The 19,680-nt window shown below is 45.4% G+C and overlaps 1 non-coding gene across 1 annotated transcript; it reads right to left on the reverse strand.

The window, feature by feature from the left end:
* Positions 1-787: 787 nt before the first annotated feature.
* Positions 788-894, reverse strand: LOC120643178. The gene has a single exon (XR_005662868.1). It is a non-coding gene; the product is annotated as a small nucleolar RNA R71 (small nucleolar RNA).
* Positions 895-19,680: the final 18,786 nt, after the last annotated feature.

Raw genomic sequence — 19,680 nt, forward strand, 5'->3', positions numbered from 1 at the left:
CTAAATCCATATTCTATTGAGCGTAAGAAACGCCAACAGGGTTGAAGCCTTCCGATTCCAACTCTTGCATTTTGGGAAACTACCCATTGGATTGGCTTGAATTCTCCCTCCAGATAACATTGGTAAAGTTTCATGCCAAGATTCCACAGTAGGTATGCCAGTCAGCTGAACTCGGGCCATCCGGTCCAAACAATGTTCGTTTTGGGTCAAATTTGGTTATGTTGTTCCTGAGATCAAATATACACCAAAACTTGTGGAACTCATTAGATATAATGGTTATGGCAATATTATGACCTAGGTTTCATGAAATCAGGTAGAGCATTGGCAGCGAAAATCATCGATATCGACCACCAACACTCCTCAGCTCTCGCTGTCGACAAGCGAATCAGCACATCAAGCACCACCAACAACAACCGAACCCATGGCTGAGAAGACTCTCCGCGACTTTTCCGTCCCCTCAGCCGCCAATGTGGCAACTGGACCCAACGTTGATGGTGGGGACATGAACTTTGAGCTGAAGTCCAGCCTCATTAACATGGTGCAGGCTAGCCCATTCTGTGGCAAGCCAAACGAGGACGCCAACGCCCACCTCCAGAACTTTCTGGAGCTCTGCAGGACCATAACCATACAGGGCGTCATGACTAATGCAATCAGGCTTTGCCTGTTTCCTTTCTCCCTCCTGGGGACGGCGAAACAGTGGTTTTACCAGAACAAGGAAACCGCCAGCACGTGGGACAAATGTTCCATGGCGTTTCTCGCCAAGTTCTTCCCGTTAGGCAAAACGAATGCCCTGCACGGGAGAATTTCAAGTTTCCAGCAGACGGGGATGGAATCCATCCTAGAAGCTTGGGAGAGACCTCAAGAATACATACTCGTCTGTCCTCATCATGGGATGGACGAGTGGCTCATGCTCCAAAGCTTCTACAACGGGCTCATGACTACATCAAGAGCCCACCTGGACGCTGCTGCTGGAGGAGCCTATCTGGAGCTTACAATCACCATGGCTATGGCCTTGATCGAAAAGATGGTCTCCAACCAGTGCTGGAATGAGGAGCGTTCCCAGCCCCAAACCAAATGCGGAATGCATACCATCAAGGAGACAGACATGCTCGCTGTTGATGATCCTTAAGTCAGAAATAAAGCCGTCAACTTCTGCATCTTTTGATAACTTTCAAACACCAAAAGTAGTTATAGGGCTTATTTCTAATCATTTCCACGAGTTTTGGTGATTCTTGGATTGCAGGCACCCATACCCGGAATAGAGCAAAAAAAGACAAAAGACGCAACACAATTGCACAGAATATCCGACACAGCGTCACACATGCAATGGAGGCCCACAAACCAGACCAAACCGACCAAACCAAGCCCCGGCACCGACCATCTGACATCAGGACCCACCAAGCAGAGACCCAGACAAAGGTGGCGGCCAGAGGCGGCCATAGGGGGTTGGCCGACCCCACATGGAAGTGTCCTCAGCTGAATTTTGGCAGGAAGGCTGTTCTTATCCTCTAAAAGGTGGTTGTCAATGTTCCCATATTTGTTGATGGCGCGAATCGACCTTTGGAGCTATAAATGGGGCCTCCCTCACCCCTCTCAAGGAATTCACCATTCACCCTTTTATTCTCAAACACTTCAAGGACGAGAAGTAGTAGTAGTGTTCCACTTGTATCTTTAGAGTAGGGAGTGTGCGAGGAGGAGGATCGGAGAAGAGCCAGACTTGTTGGCCTCTCTTCGTCTTGTACCTCGACGGGTACGAATCACTTGAGTAAGTATCCGGAGTTCATCTTCTGTTAAGTTCTTGGTTAAGTATTTTTAAGTTATTTATTCGTTTACGGGTTCATCGTACATTCTTGTAACGTATGCTCTGGTAGAGGGCCCCTGATAAAGACGGGTAACCCTGTACGCCGCTAGAGTAGTAATCGAAGGATTAGACGTGGTGTCTAGGCCCTAGATTGCCTTTGTTTGCCTCGTACTCTACAGTATTGTGGGGTAGACCGCAGGTGGTGACAGCCCTGTCGGTCCGCTACGAAGCTGCTTCATGGTTAGTGCACTTCCCCCTGTCCGGGTATGGCGTAGAGCAGCAAGCCGGAGGTCCCTAACAGTACCTGGGTCAGACCGGTGCCCAAAGTAAACGAGTGAAAGCCTAAGTCCACATTACCTTGATCGTTATCTTTAGATAAACCGCACTACCCAAAGCTCTCCTACTTCTTGATTCTCCTGGGTTAAGCTAGCGAGAAGGTCGTTACACATCCGTTCCCTGTTGAAATTACGATACCCTGAATACTTCCGGGTGAAGTGCTACAACGGTATCTTTCGTGCGCTTGCGGATTATTCTATGAATGTTAAGAAATACCAACAAGCATTTCTGGTGCTGTTGCTGGGGATGAGCTTAACAACCTCGTTCCTAGTGATTGCGATAAGAAGTGTCAAGAAGCATTTCTGGCGCCGTTGCCGGGGAACAATTGTTGTAGTTATCTTCGAACCTAGTTTGCCCGTGTATCCCTTCTTTTACCTTTCCTTTTCTTTTATCCTTTCTTTTATTTTATCCTTATCACCATGGAGCACATTTCTATCCAAAACCTTTCTGCTCCAAAGGGCGAGTTCGTAGACCCACCACAGCCGTTGAAGCCAATCACAGCTCCCAGCTTTGAACTCCGCCCTGGCTTCATATCCATGGTTCGGGAACAATCCTTCTCGGGTCTTGATAATGAAAACCCCTACCACCACCAACGACAGTTCGAGCAGCTGTGCTCATGTCTGTCAATCGCAGGCATGGCACAACAAACACTTCGGTGGAAGTTGTTTCCTTTCTCCCTTGCTGAGAGAGCGAAACAATGGTATGCCCATAACGTGGGGAAGGTAAACGGAGAATGGGAAGAGCTAAGAGATAGGTTATGTCTTGCGTTCTTCCCGATTTCTAGCATTGCTTCCCTACGAAAAGAGATCCTCGACTTTCGTCAGGACGAGAAGGAATCTATAGGTGCAGCCTGGGCTAGGTTTTCATAGCTTACTCATGCTGGCCCAAACTTGTCTATCCCTAACCACATGTTGCTTCAACACTTCTGGTTAGGGCTTAGCAAGGAATCTGCCCTACAGCTTGATAGCACCGCTGGAGGGTCGTTCACACATAAAACCACTGCCGAAGGAGAAGCTCTCTTAGATCGTATTCTAGAGAACACATCCTTCATCGAAACCCTTCTAGTAGCGGGATCCTCAAGCCATGAGGAAGTTCCGATGGTTGATTCTACTTCCCGATCTCCTACTCACCTAGAGCCAACCACCGGACCAGAAACGACGGAGGAAGAAGAAATTCAACCTCTAGAGTTTCCTTTCAACATCAAGGAGGACGTTTTTCAAACCTTTCGAAACACCTCGATGTATCCCCATGAGAAGAGACCTCCAGTTCCTAGAGACACAATAACCCCTCCAGATAGAGCCTCCCTGAAAGAGGCAGTCAAAGGGGTAATGGCTGTCATGAACAGTGATTGGGTACACAAAGGGGAAATGTCACCCGAAGCAATTAGGATCCAAACCCCCTCGTACTCTCTTCCCTGTTTCGTCCAAGGAACTACTGTCTCAGTTCTCTATAGCCCTATGGTTGGAGCAAACATCATGTCTGCATCTTATGCACTTAGCCATCTAAGCGGCAACCCTTTGCTCTCAACCTCAAGATCCCTATCGATTGGACCATGTTCCACCATTGAAGGGATCGGAATCTTGCACAACGTACCTATTTGGTACGAAAAATCAGAAATTGCCCTGGATTTCCACGTCTTTGAAGTCCAAGACTTCGAAGTTTTAATCGGGCAACCCGTCGAGATGTTGTTCCAAATCATCTCCTCATCAGGAACCCTCAACGTAACTCTTTGGGATAGAACTTTTAGCTCGCCGATCCTTCGGTCAAAGGATTACTTGGCCGAACCTATGCCCCAAGAAGAACAAGTTGATGAAGTGCAAACCATTTTCCCAGCCGAAACTCCTGAGTCTTCTTTAGAAAAAGATGCTAAACTTTTCATTCAACAGGAAGACGATCAGGAAGAAACCTTTGAGTTACCAACATTTCTCCAAAAATCTTCACGAAGGAGCCTCAATGAGGAATTTAGGGAAAATGCTTTCGCCACTCCTATCCCTTGATTAGAAACTCCAATGGAGGAACTTCATGTTGACCACGATCTGCTCAAGGAAGTCAAGTTCATATCCCTGTTCATTTCATCTAACCCTATCTCTCATCTTTGTGAAACTGAACAACTTCCATCACCCTCGAGTAAGTTTAAGTCTTGTCCCTCTGGCTCAATGTTTCACTTTGAATCTCTTGAAAAGGAGAACTTTTGTGCCATGGACCTTCCTCAGACTCTGGAATCCAAGACAGAAAATTCCACAAACAAGCATGAAACCTTTGAGTTTTCTCAAGATTCGTGCCCACATAAGGAATCTCCAGAGTCCATCTCTCCTAGTGCCACATGCTCCCACCAGGGTCACAGACACCTCTTGATCCTTCCCGGTAAAATGTATAGAAGAGTGGTTGTTGATGCTTTCGTTTATCGTAAGCATAACAAGTGTTCCCTTGGTCAAGCTTATGACCTTAAACAAAGCACTACCGGGAGACAACCTGACTATCAAAAAAAATCCTTCTCTAAAAAAAATAAGAGCATGTTTGTAGGGCAGTATGCACCTTCGGGTATTTTTGGTAGCTAACACTTTCAGGTTAAGATTAAAAAGAACAAAGGACATGCGAAGCCCTAGAACATGGGAACTTCTCCAACTGGATGCTGGGGATTACTCTGAAGGAAACACCAACACCACACACTTGACTCTTGGTGTCCCGACACCTGAAAGTTCAAGTGTGGGGGAAGTTGGTGGGCAAATCACTGCAAGTTCTATTCAAGGAGTACCCTAGTTTACAGAAGGATCAGCTCTGGCTTTCTTATAAAAAAAGAAAAAAATATATAGAAAGAAAAAAGAAAAAAGAGAGTGAAAAAAAGAGAAAAGATGAAAAGAAGAAAATAAAAAAAAGAAAACAAAAAAAAGAAGTGAGCTAGGAAGGGAGTGAGCATGAGCCAGCAAGATCCACGCAAGTCAAAAGGCCGTCATGTGCACATACCCTCAAGCTGTGGCCTTACACATTAGCAAGAAAAACATTCTGCCACCTAGCTCCACCCATCCTTACTCTCGCACACGCTTTTAAGACCTCGCCATAGTCCTCATCCGCTCTAAGCAGCCCAAGCTCAGACACCAAAGGAATGCCCCTCTTCTGGTCCAAGGCTCTAACCCCTCCACTCCATTATAGCACCCGCTCGCACACGCGAAAAGGAGACGTATTTCGCGCCTCCAATCATCGTGCCAATGTAGCATGCCACCAAGGCCTAGGGTTCCTGCACACTAGTCGTGTGTGTGACCCAGCCTTGCTGTCACATGAGTTAGCATGGTCTATGCGTCCTCCTTCACTTCAGCTCGCATCAAAAATGGAGGAGTCATCGACAACCAAATATGACCATGCCACCACTGCAGCAATATCAAGACATCCATCCTACATTCAGGTGGTAAGTGCACCCAGGTATGTTGCCCCGAGTTCACCAATCTCCTTTTGAACATAACTTGATCTTCAAAATCCATGCTACCTTTGTTTTTGCTCGTATGCTCTGGTTTGGGTGTATCAACGTTGTGCATCCATAGGCTTTTTGAATTAAGCAAGGTGCTTAGGTTAAAATAGCCTTCTTTAATCAAATTAGACATGGTGTCAAGTTTGGTTATTGAACCGTTGAGTTAATACTATCATAAACTTTGGATGCATATCTTTCTGTGGACTAATCCCTGCAGGAAATTTTCAAATTTGGTGGGTAAGTCCTCAAGTTCATACTGGAGAAAAACAAAGGCGCGGAAGGCACATCATCAAAAATTGCACAACATGAAAGAGAAGCAGAGATCACCTTTCCAAGGTGCACTGTGAATATATTGTCAAAATGCTCCTTCCTGTTTGTGCAAGTTTTATCCTAGCCTTGTTTAAGACGCAAATTTGGTGAACAGCAATAAAAAGAAATAAAAACCTTTTGATAAACAAAAAAAAGGGGAATAACTTTCTTAAAAAAATGAATGAAATAAAATAATGGCCAGAAACATGGGATCCATGCAATTTGAACTTTGGAATATGATTTTAATTAACCATGGATGTGAACAACAGATAAAAAAATGATGGAATACTTTCAAAGAAAAAAAATACTTAGGCATTTCTCGAATATTTGTTGTCCACTAACCTTTTGTAGGAAATGAAAAGAATGCAACCAAGGAGCAGCGAGAACACCTTAACACTGATACAACCCTCCTTGAACCAAGAAGGAGACAGATGCACAAGGAGCCAAACAGAACAAAATGCAATGTTTGGCTTTATGAATATAAAGCTTAAACTCTTGCATCTTTGTTCAGTGCTTGGTAAGTTCAATCAGGTAAATATCCCACATAACTTGTGCATCCTCATTCATTTCTTCACCCTGCAAAGTTACCCATGATGCCTAGCTTGCCACAATAAAAAGAAAAAAAATAAAAAAATACATATAATGAAAATAATAACAAAAAGATACTTAGGCACTTAAGCATTTCATGCACCTTACCTCAATAAAAATTTGACTCCACGGTAATTCAAAACTGGTAGAGTCCTTGTTTGTATTGTCTTCCTTTTGAATAAAAGCAGGTACAAGAATAAGTGTGGGGGAGATCTTTCAAAGACGCCATTTGCAAACTCATTCAAGATCTCTCCCCCAACATGTTGCACAACATCGCCAGTCCTGCACGGTGAAGAACAGGACAGATGGGATTCAGAGAGGGATGACTGAACCTCTGGTTCGATCAAACCAACTCTAATTTCCCTCAGTCACCTCTTCTTCCTCTTCAAACGATGGTTTGTGCAAACACACTCCTCATACTCCCTAAGACTTTGAGTTTAATTGATTTTAATGCTAATCACTAAAAATTAAACTCAACAAACCTTGCTAATCTCATGCACTCCATGCACTTCATGATAAACTTGCATACTATTTATTCCTTGACTTTCACCTTGTTCTTGAGAACTAAAACATGATAGGGAACCCATGCTATCTAATAATTGACTTTTGAGATATGGTTAAAACAAATGGAACCTAGTTCTTCCTTGCAAAGTACTTGGGATTTCTCTTATAAAATTTAAAAATTTAATAGCATGGCTCCTCATTTGTTTACGAAATTACTATCCAAGGCCATATGTTGTTCGAAATTGAAAACCCTCTACATATGCAACTTGTTATCTCATTGAGCTTTGTCAAATTGTTGTGACCCTTTGTGAGATATATTTCATACTCCCATGATCAAGATCACGTACACTCCACATATATTCTGCCAACTTCTACACTGGAAGTTGCGCGAGAACATTTCACCCATCCATCCATTTTCATCCCAGTAAATAAAACTCCATTTTATTCATGACTACTCTCTCCAAGTTATCATTTCAAGATGAAGGACATGGGCTATGCAAAAAGAAATAAATGCCATGCTCAAGAAAGCATGATGAAAAAAAAGTGTTGGACACATGAAGGTCCAAAGTATATATAAAAAAAAGAGAGAAAGAGACTTGGACACATGAAGGTCCAAGTATTCAAAAAAAAGAGAGAGAAAGATAGCCCATGTCCAAAGAAAGAAAGAGAGAGAGATAGTTCATGAAAGGAGTCCACACACCATCCATACAAAAATATTCACACACATGCACATTTTGATCAAGGTTTATGACTTGTTTCTCCTTCGGATCCGGTCTTTGACTTAGCAACATCTGAGGAACACGTATGCCTTCAACTTTCTCCCTACCCTAAGCTCCACATAAGCCTTTTTAGAGGTAGGTGAAAAAAAGGCAACACTTTGCCTTGGTGAGGAATTCAAAAAAAAGCAAAAAAGAGAGATTTGAGAGAACAAACTGAGGAGCTAAGCTATGTTTGATTTTGAAAATTCATAAAACCCAAGTATCTGAGTACGGGAGACTAAGGAACCTGAAGTTTAAACCATTCCAAGTTTCAATTATCAAGATAAGCATGGTAGACACTTAACAAGTTCACAAGTCTGGGAGAAAAACTTGGAATAACTTGTATGCAGGTTTCTTCAAAGGAGTTGCATCCACCTTAGTCTTCGCATCTTTACTCGAGGACAAGCAAAGGCTAAGTGTGGGGGTGTTGTTGACGGTCCTTAAGTCAGAAATAAAGCCATCAACTCCTGCATCTTTTGATAACTTTCAAACACCAAAAGTAGTTGTAGGGCTTATTTCTAATCATTTCCACGAGTTTTGTTGATTCTTTTATTGTAGGCACCCATACCCAGAATAGAGCAAAAACAGACAAATGACGCAACACAATTGCACAGAATATCCGACGCAGCGTCACACATGCAAAGGAAGCCCACAAACCAAAACCAAACCGACCAAACCAAGCCCCGGCACCGACCATCTGACATCAGGACCCACCAAGCAGAGACCCAGACGAAGGCGGTGGCCAGAGGCGGCCATAGGGGGTCGGTCGACCCCACATGGAAGTGTCCTCAGCTGAATTTTGGCGGGAAGGCTGTTCTTATCCTATAAAAGGTGGTTGTCAATGTTCCCATATTTGTTGATGGCGGGAACCGACCTTTGGAGCTATAAATGGGGCCTCCCTCACCCCTCTCAAGGAATTCACCATTCACCCTTTCATTCTCATACACTTCAAGGAGTAGAAGTAGTAGTAGTGTTCCACTTGTATCTTTAGAGTAGGGAGTGTGCGAGGAGGAGGATCGGAGAAGAGCCGGACTTGTCGGCTTCTCTTTGTCTTGTACCTTGACGGGTATGAATCACTTGAGTAAGTATCCGGAGTTCATCTTCTGTTAAGTTCTTGGTTAAGTATTATTAAGTTATTTATTCGTTTACAGGTTCATCGTACGTTCTTGTAACGTATGCTTTGGTAGAGGGCCCATGATAAAGACGGGTAACCCTGTACGCCGCTAGAGTATTAATTGAAGGATTAGACATGGTGTCTAGGCCCTAGATTGCCTTTGTTTGCCTCGTACTCTATAGTATTGCGGGATAGACCGCAGGTGGTGACAGCCCTGTCGGTCCGCTACGAAGCTACTTCATGGTTAGTGCACTCCCCCCTGTCCGGCTACGGCGTAGAGCAACAAGCCGGAGGTCCCTAACAGTACCTGGGTCAGACCGGTGCCCGAAGTAAATGAGTGAAAGCCTAAGTCTACATTACCTTGATCCTTATCTTTAGATAAACCACACTACCCAAAGCTCTCCTACTTCTTGATTCTCCTGGGTTAAGCTAGCGAGAAGGTCGTTACACATCCGTTCCCTGTGGAAATTACGATACCCTGAATACTTTCAGGTGAAGTGCTACAATGGCATCTTCTGTGTGCTTGCGGATTATTCTATGAACGTTAAGAAATACCAACAAGCATTTCTGGTACCGTTGCCGGGGACGAGCTTAACAACCTCATTCCTAGTGATTGCGCTAAGAAGTGTCAACACTCGCCGCTAAGCTAGACCTCCTACTGAAAAAGCTTGATGAAGGGAACAATCAAAAGTTCATTCCCGTCCATGCCATGAGCTCGTACTCATCGTGTGAAGTTTGCGGTGACGGTGGACTCTCGGGGAACAACTGCCCCGAGACTCGTGAAGATACAGCCTATGTGAACAACAACAACGGGTTCTGTCCACAAGGAGGCTAAGGGTGGGGTCAAGCACGCCCACCATTCCAAAGTGGAGGTAATAACTGTAACTCAAATTTCAATTCAAATTTCTATTCAAACCAACCCTCCTTGAGATATCTTATTTTTACCCAAGCTAAAATTAATGAATCTTGAAGTAAAAAGCTTGCTACCAACGACAAAATATTGGAAAATATAAATGCAAAAGTTGAAACTCTTTCTTCCGCTCTTAAAAATCAATTAAGTTTCAACAAAATGATCGATTCACAACTGGCTCAAATTGCTGCCGCCATTCCTGTTGCCGAATCCGGGAAGATTTCAGGGCAACACGAGTCTCCCGTTGTAACTATAAACATGGTGTCTACCGGGTGGGGCAACCTTCCTCGGCGGGCTCCCCGCACTAACCATGCAGGCAGGTACAATCCCCCGACAAATGATACTTGGGATGGCTGTTGGCATTTTTTAAAGTCGCTATTAGGAGGGGTTAGTTCCCAGCAACGGCGCCAAAAATGCCGGTAGGCATTCCATAGCATAATCACTATGAATGGGTTAGGTCCATAGCAACGACGCCTTGAAATGCCGTGTGGTATGTCTTAACCATTACAGAAGGATCCGCAAGCACACGGATATACCATTGTAGCATTTCACCCGGAAGTATTCAAGGTATTGTTATTTATATTTTCCCAAGGGATGGCGTGGTGTGTAAAGAGAACTATAACAGTATGAGATAAGGTGCAAACTGCTGATTATATAGGGGTAAGTGATAATGAAGATAATCAGGGGTAATGTGACACACACAGATCAGCCAACTCTCATGAATAAAGAAATAAACGAATACACCTAAGGTCAGCGGGAGCATAGGCAAACAAGATCTTAGTATACTATTCATGTTAGCAGAGAAGTTATGTTAGCCACATGCTTAGAGCTGCAGGTGCCAGGAAATTAGGGATATCGGGGAGAATGACCCACACTAGAGAACACATCCAGTCCTGTTTCATCTTTGCATGAACTCCTAAATGATACCCGAACATCAGGGAGTATGCTAACCGAGAAGCAGCTTCCTGGCGGACCGACAGGGCTGTCACCACCTGTGGTCTACCCCAGTCAAACCATGGAGCACCATCATATCCGAGGGATCCTGCATACCCGGGCACCATGCCCGCATATGACGTCACTACCCTAGCGCCCCCGGGTCCCCCACCCTTCGAATGGATGTTGGTGGTTCTTATGCCCAAAAGAATAAATATTCCGCAAGCGCATAGAATCACCGCTGTAGCACTTCACCTTGGAGTATTCAAGGGTATCATATTTTTTTTCTCAAGGAAGCACTATGGTAAAGAGTATCATAAATCGAATGATAACCGTACTAGCTTAATCGACCGACTAACTAGGCGGGGGGTAAGCCATATAAAGAGGTAAGATAAATGGCCAGATGATGACCGAGTGACACACGGAGATTCAACTCCTTAGAGAGGTAGCAGTTGGGAGGACAACGAGCGATATAAGACACCTGAAACACTTCCGAACTATCGAGCTAGCCTCTCTAGATCAGACTAGATACCTAACTAGTTCTCGGGAAAGCAGAGCTTACTTCAGCGGCTGGAAGAGGAAGGACTTCAGAAAGGGGTGAGAGGGGAGTCCAATGGCAACATTCACTACTGCTATGAAAACACTCGAACGTGATGGACTACGAGGGACGGATAGGGCTGTCACCACCTACCACCTACCGCCTACCACAACAGTTCCGTGGGGTGGAACACACTTTCTAGCTAACACTAAGGTCAGACACTAAGTCTGCACTCGGTGTTAGGATTTCTCTCGAGGCCTTCGAGAGAAATCCCCCTCAACGTAGAGCACTAACTTGAGATACTCTAGTCCGGGCGAGAAAACCCGTAAGATAAGATCTTGATTACTAGAGAGATAACTTAGCCTAAGCTAAAGGAAAACGTCCGTGCTCGAGCTAAACACTCAGACTTGAGAAGATAAAAGACATCGGAAAGTAAAGCTGACTCAGAAAAGTAAAGAAGATAACTTATATTAATAATGTCAAAAGAAAGATACAAGAGCTATACCAGACTTTCGAAGACTCCGGAATCCCGAGCAAGCTCGACTCGACTCTAACTCCCAAGCTACTAACGTACTCTAGAAAGTAAAAGTGAAGAGAGAAGAGCTCCAATGGTGTGTGTTACAAGTGATGGATGGGTTCTCTATTTATAGGCTTCAATGGTCGGTTCCTGGCCGGTAAAGCAGTTGGCGTCAGTTGTAAGCAGGTAAGGTTGGTGTGCTTATCCTCCACGCAAAGCCACCACTTGAGGGGCTGCAAAGTGGGGCCGGCCTAGGCCCCCTAGGTCGGCCGGCCTGGGGTTGAGGCCATCTAGCCACCACCTTTGTGTGGACGCTCCTGATCATCTCCTGGGGTTGGTATCCGTTATGTGGCTTCAATGCATGAGGTTGTAGGCTGGCCGGCCTCCCTCTGGCCCATCTCGGCCCTCCATTGCGCCGACGTTCCCTCTACACACTTGTGATCCTGCCAGAGCGGTGGATCGATGACCTGGACCTGAGTTTGTACTGAGTTGTGGGTCCTTTGATCTTTGTGCAAGCCTTTCGGTCCACTAGATCAAACTGACACCCAATCCACGGCTCAGAGGTATTGTCATTGTGTCACATTGCCCATGGACCAAAGCCGGGACCCTGTCTTCAGAGGTGCCAGGCTGGCCGGCCTAGGAGAGGCCGTACGGCCTGGGTTTTTGCCAAATTTTGTCCGTTTTTGGTACTCTTGTTCCTGAAATCAAAACTCATCCAAAATTTGTGGAACTCATTAGAAATAAACAAAATATGAATTGAACATGGTGTAAAGCTCGTTTTATTCCCAAGAAGTTGACGGCTAGAATGCGACTTTATGGCCGTCAACACCCCCCCAAGCTTAAACTTTTGCTCGTCCTCGACCAAAGCTTAAACTGAGGCTCGGTGGATCAGGAGTTGCGTCAATGTTCACCCCCTGCAGGTACCTTGTGCATAGCATTTTACTCTTCACATCTGTACTTATGAAAAGTTGGCTCATACCTAAGGTTCTGGAGGATGGGGCATATTCGTTTTTCATCCCTCGGTCTTGAGCGGTTGTTGGACTGAACAACCTTCACCGGAATGTTCCCTTCTACCTGTTCAGGTTCCTGGCTCGGAGTTTTTGTAAGACTTTTCAAAAAGAGGTTCAGGTTCCCCAATGGTACTCTCGAGTCACTCAAGGTGTAGGATCCTCACTCATGGTCGGATTTCTGACCATCTTCTTCCTACATCTAAGGCTGATATGTGGAGTTTTGTGGGTAGGAAGATGTGTGCATACCTTGATTACCTGTATTGCCGAGCCGAAGAGTGATCCACGACAGTGTTGGTACTTAGCCAGATTCAGGTCTTATGGAGGATGGAATATCTGGAGGGAATGAGGGAATGAAGTAGGTGACTTTCCACTTGGATCGATTTTATTTGAACTCCATAGTTTGCAACTCTTTTAGGGATGGAGAGTGGACTTCTTTCTTCTCTGTCTTTTTTTTAAAGAAGATAATTCCACTCTCCCTTGCTAGTATAACTTGAATTCCTTGGAGTTCTGATCGGGAAGATCTTTGTGGTATTTATGATTACGGGGGTGTATGTCTGGCAAGAGTGGATGCCAATACCCGGAGTGGGTGACTGACAGGCCAGACATCATTGGGCTCGCAAATGATGAGTTCGAGAGGGATCAAGATCTGTAGGTGGCAAGTACCCTTCCCGAAGAGGACACACCATTCGACAAAGCTCATGGTAACTTCAGATAGCTCAAACAGATTATAAAATATAAGGCTCTGGATGGGTCATTTTAACCATGGGAAACCTTCACCAAGATTTTAATTTTGAAAAGAATTCCGAGAGGTTCCCTACTAGAGCAAGCAGTTTAAATTTCGGTTTGGGCTATCTCAAATCCCGCAACAACTTAGACTTTGGAAATTAAACTCATGCCTCCACTCAACCAGATTTTCAGTGGAACTAATATGTGCCAACTAGTTCAGGTACTAGGAGAGTAAAAAGCTATAAACGAGGCACATACGAGGCTTGAACAGAGCAACTATTCATCATTTCCAAAGTGAGAGCTAACACGGATTTCCACTCATATAGATTTTATTCAAAGCATGGAAATATTTTTGGGATTTTTGTTATGAGATTATTATTATTATTATTATTATTTAGGCATGGCTACTGAATGAAAGGACGGGTGTGATGACTTACTTGGCAGTGTGACTAGGAATGGCAACGGGTATGAAATATCCGCGTACCCGCGGATACTAAACCTGACGAGCGCGGATACGGGTATGAGTTTGTGCCCGCGGGCACGGGCGTGGGTACAACTCTAAACCCAACGGGTATTTCCAAATGGGTTTGTAAAATTGATACCCAAATCCACAGACCCGCAAACCCGCGAACAATAACTCTTGTGATGTATTATGTATGAGACTAGTTCATTTATTTGCTAAGAATTATTTGTTGCCTCAAATACATGGGGTTGACGTGTTGCTTAATAGGTTATAATTTATTAATGCTGAGATATAGAGGTGCATATTAATATTTACATGCTATTAAAATTTTTTTGTGTGCTTAATTTTTTAAAAGTTGCGGGTATGCGGGCGTGCCCGTGGGTATGCGGGTATCCGCGGATAGCAAGTACGGGTATCGTTCCCTACCCATTGCGGGTTGCGGGCGCGGGCGCGGATTTTAGCATGTGGGTACGGGTTTATGAAGTTGATACCCGCGCAGATTTTACCCATTGCCATCTTTAAGTGTGACCCCCCCCTAAGCTTCGATGAAGCTCAATTCTCCTCATCGGTGTCCTGCTCTCCCTCGTCGGGGTCCTCATCTTCACCATCATTATTGTTCTCCTCGTCGTCGTCATTGTTCTCCTGTTCGGGCTGCTGGTATGGCTGGTACTGTTGGTAAGGCTGGGACTGCTGATAGTCCAGCCCCAAGAGAATGAAGACATTGGACATGTTGTACTGCAAGGCGGATGTCAGCCCCCAACTCTCCTGAGTGAGCTGGGTATTGTGTGAAATTGTATCCTGCATCTGCTGCTGTGTGCCAAGGGTGTTTATGCAGTTTGACAGGTCGGAGTTGCTCCGGTGAATCGGGTCCTCGTAGTTGAAGCGTGCTGACAATGAGGGACCCACCTGTGGACCATAAGACAGATGCATACTTGGAGGGTAGTACGGTTCTTGCCCACCGGCATACCCACTACCATTGGCCTGATACGTGTCATAAGTGTAATGCCCGTATGCCTCCTCGAAGCTCATGTTCTGTGTGGACGGCCCAGGTTGTGCCGAGGCATGAACCGGGGGTGTACGTCGTGATGGTCCTGCTCCGGCTTGCTCGCGCCGGGTCCTGCTCTTCGTCTGAGGACCTGCAACACTCCGCCGTGCGGGTTCTCTTTTCTCCATCTGCAAGGTTAGACTCTTCACCGAGTAGAGAGAGAGTCTTAGGCATGGCAGCTCGATCTCCCTATCGTACCCGGGGTAACACATAAAGATAGAGTTTCCAGGCCCCTCACGTATCATGTGTCCTTGCACAAAATGCTCGAGACTGACCTCATATCTGTACACCTCCACCTCAGGCAAGAAGGTGACTTCGGTGCCTTCCATTGCTTTGACATACCTCGCCACGCGAGTGACTAGAGAGGTTATGTTGATGGGGCTTCTGCCCGAAATCATCTTCTGCCAATGAGCGAGCATGCTCCTGACGGGCAAGAAGCGAATCTTGTTCACCATAGCGTACAGACACTGCAGCTCAGGCAAACTGCAGAGGCAAAGGTCTGTGCGAGGATGCATGACCATGGCGAGCCACTTGGTGAGAAACCTCAGAGTAGGATTATGAATGGAGACTATTCTATTCTTGCTACTCACAGGTTCATTTCAGATTAAACTCCACCAAGAGCTACGATCATATTCATAACATTCAACAAGTGTGTTGGGGTCCAGAATGCATCTTTTGTTAAAACCCAATGCAACGCTGAATTTTTTAGGGTCATCTCAAATTGTTCGTTAAAGAATCGAAAATAAACTTTAGTTTCAGTCGCGGTTTCTTCAACGGTAAGATACATGACTGTTGGCACTCCTTAGCCTAACGAATTACTCCGCAAGCGCACAGAGACCGATTGTAGCTTTCACTAGGTGAGTAAGCCTGGGATATCGAATCCAAGGAACGGTGAGCGTCGACTAGCGGTCTGGAGCGATTCAACTGGACCCGCTAAGGAGCAGAGGTATGAGGGTAGAGGGCTTATCTTTAGATAGAATCCTAGTTACTAAGATAACTTGAGAAGCTACTAACTTGATCTGTTTCGGCGGCCTAAGCGAAGGGCTCAGAAAGGGATGAGAAGGGGCCCAACATACTTTCGGCAATCCTACTGCTATGAAAACACCCGAATGTGGTGGACTACTAGGGACGGACAAGGCTGTCACCACTTGCCGCCTACCACTGCGGTACCGTGGGGTGGAACACAACCCAAGGTAACTACCAAGCCTAAGCACCACGCCTAAACTATCGAGTCACTGACTTCTGCCTCGCGCTAAGGCAAGAAGAAACCCCAAATGGACAGAACTTGCTGCCCACGCAGACAAAGGATCCCACAAATCAAAGAGAGTAACTAAGCAAGTAACTTAAGTAAAAAGTAAACTAGCGAGGGACTAAAGATAAGCGAGGAAAACTTACTCGATTATAAGATTCCCCGGAGGTGGGTACAAGATGGGGTAAGGTCGAGAGAACTCGACTCCGCCCCTTTAGCCCGGCTTCCGCAAAAGCTCTCACCTCACACTCTCCCTATTCTACTAAGGATGAAACTGAAATTGTGAGGCACTCAAGCTCCCAAGGTGTGTGTTACAAGTGAGGTGAGGGGGTCCTATTTATAGTGTGCCAAGGTCGGTTCTTGGCGGTTATTTCAGGTAGCGCCAGTTGTACGCAGCAGAGGAGGAGGTGCTTGATCTTCACGCAAAAGATGGACTCCAGAGGCTACAGAGTGGGGCCGGGTAGCCTTGCCTAGGCCGCCCGGCCTGGCCCTGCCTCGACGTGGCACCGCCTTTCCGTGGGATGGTCCTGATCTCCTCCAGGCGTCGGTTCTTCAGGCGGTTTGATCAACCGACCTTGTCTTGGGCCGGGCGGCCTCCTTGGGCCCAGGCGGCCTGCTTCTGGCGGCCTCTCGGTCCCCCGTTGCACCGACACGCTCCTCTCTGGCCATGGATCAACGTTGGGTAGGGTGTCTGTTGAATACTTGACCATGGCCCAGGTTGGCTTCTCTTTAGGATATGGGTCCAAGCCTTCCGGATCCAAGTTATGCATTTCCTGATTTAGCCCATTGGAATGGCTTGGATTCTCCCTCTATGTGACTTTGGTAAAGTCTCAAGCCAATATTCCACTGAAAGTATGTCGGTCGGCCGGATTCGGGCCTTCTGGTCCAAACAGCGTCCATTTTGGGTCAAATTTGGATATGTTGTTCCTGATGTCAAATAAACACCAAAACTTGTGGAACTCATTAGTAATAATGGTTATGGCATGGTTAGGGCCTACATTTCATGAAATCAGGTGGAGCGTTGGCGGTGAAAACCATCATTATCGACCGCCAACACACCCCCACAGCCAGACTTTGCTCGCCCCAAGCAATAAGAGTTATTTCTTAGCTTTCTTTGCATACCTTGGATTCCAGGTGGCTAACATCTTCACTTCTATCTATTGACCCTCAGAACTCATCACAAAAATCAATACAAGTCTTTATCTTGGAGTTTGGAGGGTTTTCAGATTTTCGAAATAAGGCAAACTCTAGATGCTCATGGTGTATGATTCTCTCAAAGCTAAAGATCTCTCTTTTGTATGATAACAAAGGCATATGCTTGTCTTTTTCCATCTGTCTTGCAGATTCAAACAAAATGTCTCTAAGTAGTCATGCCATTAAAATACTTTGACCATGTGCATGTGTAACAGCGATACTTATCCATCATCTATACTTTTGCTCTTATCATCTTCCCCTCTTCTTTCTTTTTTTTTGAACAAGGATTCATGAGTATGATGACTCACTTTACTTGTTTCCTTTTTGTTTCAGGGGGATGATGAGCCTTGTATGACTGATCATGACGGATAGTGATTGAGCCGTGTACGTGTATGGCCAGAGTAAAATGTGCATAACACACACAAGAGGCAATGAGTTTGACCGAGCTCAAAATGTACAAGATAGCTGTCTGGAATCATAAAAACTACTCTCATGTATATATGTGGCATTGGTGGCGGTTGAGCAAAAGAGAGTTGCCATGATTTTGTTTTCAAAATAAATCCCACCAAATCCTTGAATTAGAACAAGCATGATTTTGGTTCAAAATATCATAAGAGTCAATAAGCAAAAGATCCAATGATCCTAACATAGTTAAGTTCCACACACAGGAACTATATACCATGAATTAAGTTCATCAAACAATCATTAAACATAATATATAGCAAACTACATGTAAAATTTCTTAAACTTATAGATTGGCAAGATTTCATTAACATGTTCAGTTAGAAAAAATTTCAGAGCTAAACCATGTCTAGGTTTACCAGCATTAATATATGAAGTTCACTAGTAGATCTAGGAATCTTTACCATTTATGAAAGTAAACGATTTCAAACAGACCTCATACTCTTACCAGGTGTTTCTAACAACACACAGATCATTATATCCAAATATCAAGCATAGCCACTGAACCAAACTACTAGAACATTTATGTGCCATTTAATCTAGCCTTTTTCACAGATTAAAATGTAGACAGATTCTAAAGATTTGCATGTGACAAAACTTGTAGATTTCATTGCAAGAATTCCAGAACAATTAGATTTGTATTTTTAAGATTTTTTACGATTTTACATGCATTTTACAAGTTCACAGGTTTCATTACTAGAGTTCATTTACATTTCTCACTCTAACCCCTGGATTCTTTTCTTTTATTTACGCATAGGTCCTTGGTTGGTTGGGGACAAAATAGAGGAGAGGAAAGGCGCGCTGTTTCCGGCGAGATGGCACGCCGGCGGCGATGGTCTCCCTGGGGGAAAGCACGAGGGCGTCGAGAGCTACCTCTAGATGGTCTTGGAGCGCGGAATGGTGGCCCGAGGCGGCAGCTCCACGGAGAAGGGCGGCCGGCGACGGTCCGGCGTGGCAGCGCTCCGGCGACGTAGGGGTCAGGAGGCCGGGCTTGAGAGCTTCAGGAGGACATGGAGAAGGTCGTGGATGTGTTGTTTCGGAAAATGTGGGGGCGAGGTGGCCGGTCCATGGGGAGATTGAGCTCGCCGGCGGTAATGGCGGGGCGGAGAGGAAACCGGCGGCTCGCGCGACACGGTGCCCCTGCGTCTCTATTTATTGTGCCGTTGGCTTCGTGGTTAAGGGTTCGCGTACTGGGGAAGGGCTATTTGGGCTGGAGGCGCTCGATGGCGAGGTGGTGGCGTCGGGGTGTCATGGCGGCTAGTGGCGTCATCCTGGACGCGTGCCGCGTGGGGGAGAGTCCAGGTGTGGGCGGTTTTGCAAAATTGGGGGCTTGTCGGGTCCACTTGGCCGAGCCAGGGGGCGGGCGCGCCATCCAGTTGGCGCCGGCGCCGGCGTACGGCCTTCCCGAGCGTGCAGAGAGGGAAAGGGGAGAGAGAAACAGGGGATGGCAAAACCGTAAATAGATCGAAGTTTAAAATCAATTCTGTAAACAAAATTTTTCTCCCTCTTATTGGCCTCGAATGAAAAACTTTTGAACACCATTTTTGTTTAGTTTTTCGAGATCTACAACTTTCATTTCAACCACTTTTTCATTTCAGCAATAATTTGTGAGTTATTTTAAAAGATTCAAAGGCTCCTTAAAAGGATTGATTTTATTTGTTTGTTTGGGTTGATTTTGGACCCACCACCAATTAAGCACATGTTACTAATGGTACCAGATTTTAGTGTATAATATTTTGGTGAGGTGATTTGGACATGAA

This window comes from Panicum virgatum, chromosome 7K, assembly GCF_016808335.1.
Source record: "Panicum virgatum strain AP13 chromosome 7K, P.virgatum_v5, whole genome shotgun sequence".
NCBI lineage: Eukaryota > Viridiplantae > Streptophyta > Magnoliopsida > Poales > Poaceae > Panicum > Panicum virgatum.